This window comes from Apis dorsata, unplaced genomic scaffold, assembly GCF_000469605.1.
Source record: "Apis dorsata unplaced genomic scaffold, Apis dorsata 1.3 scaffold_77, whole genome shotgun sequence".
Classification (NCBI taxonomy): domain Eukaryota; kingdom Metazoa; phylum Arthropoda; class Insecta; order Hymenoptera; family Apidae; genus Apis; species Apis dorsata.
In genome coordinates, this window is record NW_006263375.1 from 41,990 (window position 1) to 47,949 (window position 5,960).

At 34.1% G+C, this 5,960-nt stretch overlaps 1 protein-coding gene across 1 annotated transcript in view; it reads right to left on the reverse strand.

Moving 5' to 3' along the window:
- Window positions 1-5,960, reverse strand: part of LOC102680078 (mucin-12) — a 16,072-nt gene that overhangs the window by 8,193 nt on the left and 1,919 nt on the right. The gene's annotated exons all lie outside the window — the stretch shown is intronic.

Consider the following 5,960-nt stretch of genomic DNA (forward strand, 5'->3'; position numbering starts at 1 on the left):
ATCAACGCGTTTCCCGAATATTTATAAATTAACAGCCGCTTTTTCCAATAAAATGAGTCTATAAAAAATTCTCTGCAATTTTTTTGTCGAAAGTTTATTATCAGAACAGATTTCTATATAACAATTTCCTCTGTTTCAAATTAACTTTTAAACGATTGATTTTTTGAATCTCCTATATTTTCCAAATTTCGAGATTCCAAGTTAATTAAACAAGAAATTTGGTTTCCAATCTTTCAAAGATCAAGACTCCTCGACCACTTTACTAATTTTCCAATCGTTCCAAAAATTCCAATATTCGATTTCAACCCGATCCAATCCAATCACGATAATCCTATCGTCGCTCGTAAGGGCCTAATTACACCAAGTTAATCGATTCCTAGAACGCTTAGGCAATCGATCACCCCCCCAAGATTACGATTTCCAACGAATGATACGTTACGTCGATTAAATACGTGACACGATACGAAAATAAATCTCTAAAGATCCTCGAATCTAGCCCGCGCCTTGTTGCGCGAGCCACGATCGTCGATTTCGATATCGCCGATCCGAAATCCAGCCTCCTCTTTCCGCGAGAGAAATTCCGTGTATCCTGTTATTCCTTCTACCCCTCCGCGTGTCGAACGGAACAGCGCATCTATTTATAGACGCCGAACGTTTATAAATATGGCAGATTCGAGGAGGAGATGGAGGGAACTGGATCCGCGCGCCGCTGGAAACTTTGGCGGGGAACACCTGAACCCGCGAAGAGAAGAGCGGGTTTTAAACGGAGCCAGCAGCGGGCCGGTGGCATTTCGAATCAAGTGGGCGCGTTATGCGTTCCACGCCGGTGGAAACTCGCGCGCGAAGATTTATCTTGGACCGGCTCGATCCTCGAGGCGCACGCTCGAAGTTTACTTACTCGGCTACCGTGGCACGATTCAGCGTTTCGAAAACTAGTTTTGCAAGAGGTGTATTAAGAGTGGGGTATAATCGGCCGCAGCGTGGGCCGATCCCCACAGATTTGCCTTCGATTAGACTTGGGTGACGTTGGATGGCGTATTGATTTATGCCAGTTGGCTACCCCGATGAAATAGGGTGTCGAGGATTTTATTTCGCAAATCTTGCTTTTGGTTGTTGAATTAGAGAGAGAATGGAAAATTTCTTCTGAATTATTTTAATTCTTATTTTGGACGAATGTTCGAATTATGAATACAATATTTTTGGAATTGTTAGTAAATATGATATAGTAGTAGGATTTTGATAGGGATATAAATCTTTGATCTTTTTTTTTTTTTTTATTCTTCAAATAGAATTCCGTTCGAAGATATTTAGAATTACTGGTCCGGGGTGTGTTGGAGTGTAGAAAGTATTTCCACGGGAAACGGCGGTTGGTTGTTTTATTCCGGCGGAGACATCAATGCGAATGGGGCAAAGGGGCCAAGGAGGTCTTCCAAGAATCGAGGAGGAGACTCGCTCATATGATCGCCACTGAAACCTTGAAACGCAAACCCGGACGGTTTCTAGAATTCGTATTCTTCTAACGAGTCCTCGAGATAAAGAGGATTCCTTTTAGAGACTATTCGAGGATAAAATTTCTCTCCAATCACGATTTACGTTTAAAATTCACGTGGAAAAAAAATTTCAATATTATTTTTTTCAAATTGTTTCTCGTCAATTTTATCACACGATTTTTCGTTTCTCGAATATAGAGATGAATCTTTGTTGTTTTGGGAATTTTGTTTCAAATTTGAGGGAAGGGAAGGAATTGAAGGTAAATAATTTTATCATTTTTTTTAATTTTGTCGAAATTCACCAGAATGAATTATTAGAAAATCTATTTTATTGCGAATTTCTAATACGTTCTTTTACCGTCTAATGAATGTTATCACGATTAGAGATTTTTAAATCATCGCAAGACTTTATCGTTAAGACTCGTTAGAATCGCACAATTTATATTAATTCTATGTTTATTCTATCTTGGCTAACTTCTTCACCGCTTTTTTTAAATTGATGAGTCATATCAGTAAGAAAAAGAAAAAAAATTATATTTGCAAAATTTCAAATAAATATATTCCTCATTATTTTGATAAACGTAATCATTATTCTTATATTGACTATTACGCTTTATATATAAAACGACTTTTTACAAAGATCCACTCGAGTGTACTAATTTAAAACACGTGTAATTACGAGTGTACGAATTTCCCGACGTTTTAATTAATTTCATCGTTTTCGTTTATTCAACTTGATGAATCGCGGATCAGATTGAATCTTTAACGTTTTACATCATTCTTTCTTATTTTTTTTTCGATATCATATTTTTCCACTCATCATTTCTTCTAATTTTCTAATTTTCTGAACCATGCGATACTTTTTTTTTTAAGCAAATTCAAGGGTTAAAGATCGTTCGATGCGCATAAGCGATACGATAACGCGGATCGTTAACGCAATGTCATGGTAATGGTGACATTGTGCATTGTCGTCCAAGGTCTTTGTACCAATCAAAATGATGATGACCGCAGTTGATCCGATTCTGGGAGCGATAGCGGTCGCGCAAACGTACAGTCTCCGTTAAAAGTGTTTAAGTGTCTCTCGTGTTCGAAATTTTTTATCTCAATGTTTATTTCATACGTTTAAAAAAATATATATAAATATACACTGTAAAATAAGATTTCAAAGTAATTACTTCGAACGAATACATAAACAGATCGTAAAAAATTTATTATCGATTCTCGATAAAAATTTTTAATGGCTCTGTCACGGTTTCGATTCATTAAAATATATAATTGATATTTATAGTTCGTATAATAACGAAGAAAGAAAACTGCATCGGGTTGGAAACGTTGAAAATACGGGAAAATAATTTAAAGGGAATGACGAAATTAGCCGTTTTACTACGTATACAATTGTTAAAAGCTGCGTTGGCATAAGTTACTTTTAAACCAGCTACGACGATTAACCAGCGCGAGGAGTGATTCAAGCCGATTACACGTGCGTTTCTTTTTTATTCTTTTATTTTTCCTTTAAAAATAGTAATCGATCGAATCGGTATCTCTTTCGCAATCTCTTTCCATATTTCTTCTTTCTTTGCAATTGAAAAAAATTACACATCGCACAGATTCGAGGTTTTAACCAACAAAATAAAGTTCTCGAATATTAATTTAATAATTAACAATAATAATATATATATTAATTAACAATATTAATATATTATATATAATTAATATATTATTATATATAATTAATATATTAATTAACAATAATTAATTTAATATAGAGATTTATTATTTCTAACTCTCAGCTCTTATCGTTTATATCATTCTAATAATAGGGTTATGCTATTTCTTTGTATGATTCAATCACGCAATCTTGTACGATCGGTCACAATCAGATATTTTTGGTTCAGTTTTAACTGTGCCTCGGTAATAAACTGTCGAGGGCAAGTCGAAACATTTTCGTTGATGATTTGTTTGCATCGTGTTCCCTCGTGTCGACATTCGACGGAAATGCGGCTAAGAAATTTCAAGGACTTTTCGATGGCCTTCGCCAGAATGCAGCACTCGCTTCAATGAAATGATCCATTGGTAGCAAACGCTTGCTACTCAGAGATGAAAGGTAATTAATCGACCATTCACGATAGAAAAATTACTAACACCTGCTAATCGTCGTACGTGTCTATTTTTTACGCGAACAATCATGCTTATAAATAAAATGCATACAATATTTTTTTAAAACCAGAATTCTCCCTTTTTCTTATCTCTCGATATTTTAATTTATCCGTAACATCGACTACTTTGATTAATAATTAATTTATAAGCGTAAAAATCTAGTACATGTCTTGTTTGGCTTATAATTCTAAAAAGATAAAAAAATATAAAAAAAAAAGTATATGCATAATTTATAACAGAATATATGTCGACGCAATATACTTATAAATAGTGACGAATCACCGTGTAGATAAAAAATTTATAAAAGTAGAACATTTTTTTTTTTCTCCATATTTTTTCGAAATTGTGAATATCTCGGTTCGATAAAATCGGGAAGAAAAACAAAGCTCGGCTAGCGTAAAATTAACGACATTTGACATGACGTGGGCGATGGCAATGGTCCAGCCAACTGGCGCCCGGAGTTTCATTCCATTTCCACTTTTTTCTTCTACATTCTGATCCATCCGCTCTTTGTGTAACTCTATAAATATAATACGACTTTTATGAAAGAGTAGCGAAACCTACCGCGCGCGAATCTTTCATAATCTTTCTGCTCGAGAATTTTCCATTGTTAATTTCACATTTAGAAATAGATTCATTTGTTCCTTTTTTTTTTTAATTACGAAAAAAAATACAATATTTATTTCAATACTGAATTTACTTTTTCTTTTTTTCTTCTTCTTTTTCCTTTTTTTAACTTTTCCTCTTTTCGTACAATTTTTTTTATCCTCGATGAAAACGTTTTTTAATTGCGGTCATATCTTCGCTTGTATCATTAACGCATGAATATTGCATCACATTCTCGATGCGACACGGTTGAATACAAATGATGTGGAACGTAAAAAATAACGTAGAAAGGTGAAAATATCTTCGGCCAATCTCTCGTTATTTTCGAGGAATATACCTGTGATTTTCCTCCGATAAGAAATCGGACGATTTTTCTCATGATGCTCGGATTATTGAGAAAAATAAATCTACGTTTGTTCTTGGCTCATCGCCCAAAGGTGGGAGTTTTAATAAACTGTAGACGAATCTGTTTTTGGCGTAACGCCTATTTTTGTGCCCGCTTTCGTTCCTCGCCGTCCTCTTTTTCTCTGATGATTGAACGATTACGTATTATTTATATCCATACCGTCTCTGTTTTTTTATTTTGTCTTGTTGTTTACTTTATTAGAGTGGGGCAACTTTTATTATCGATAAATATTGACATTGGACAATTGCGTTTGATCGCAAAATGCATTGAATAATCCATAATTCGCTTGCCAATTAATTCGTTTTGATACTTTTTTTCTTTTTAATACTTAAACGATTGTATATGAATCGAAATTATGAAATATATTATTTTTTCAAGAATGCATTGAATTAAACAATCCATAACTCGCTTGCCAATTAATTCGTTTTGATCTTTTCGATATTTAAACGATTGTGTGAATCGAAATTGTAAAATATATCATTTTTTCAAGAATGCATTGAATTAAATAATCCATAATTCGCTTGCCAATTAATTCGTTTTGATACTTTTTTTCTTTTTAATATTTAAACGATTGTTCGTGTGTGAATCGAAATTATGAAATATATCATTTTTTCAAGAATGCATTAAATTAAACAATCCATAATTCGCTTGCCAATTAATTCGTTTTGATCTTTTCGATATTTAAACGATTGAATCGAAATTATGAAATATATCATTTTTTCAAGAATATAAGGAGACTGTATACATGTGTATAAATATTCGAATTGAGATACATAATTAATGGAAACGAATTCATTGTGATTATCGGTTACCATTTACAAATGATCTCCATCTTCCGTTTAAAATTCTCGTCACAACTCAGAGCAGCAAAATTTATTGTCCGAAAATTACATCGTCGCTCGAGACGATTGCAAATTGATTCGAGAAGACGACGCATACTCTTCTCTGAAGACAACATTCGCTCTTTATAATCGCGAATTTTATACGACAACAATCAAGCAAGAATGAAAACGTCAGCCGATATAACGATGCTTCTCTTTTAATTGCGCTTCTCGACTCGAATGTCACTGAAACCATCTCGCGCGCACGATCTTTGAAACACCGCCTAACATGGATGAAAGATCCAAGAAGACGGAAAAGTGGGAGTTGACCTTCCGCCCATCTACAGAGAAACGCCTGCTCACTGGGTTACGATCATCCATGGGATCGATCGACATGCCCATAATAATTAACGATTTTATCGTGAATTATCATCGCCTAAGGGATCTTAATTTGGATATATATATATATATATATATATA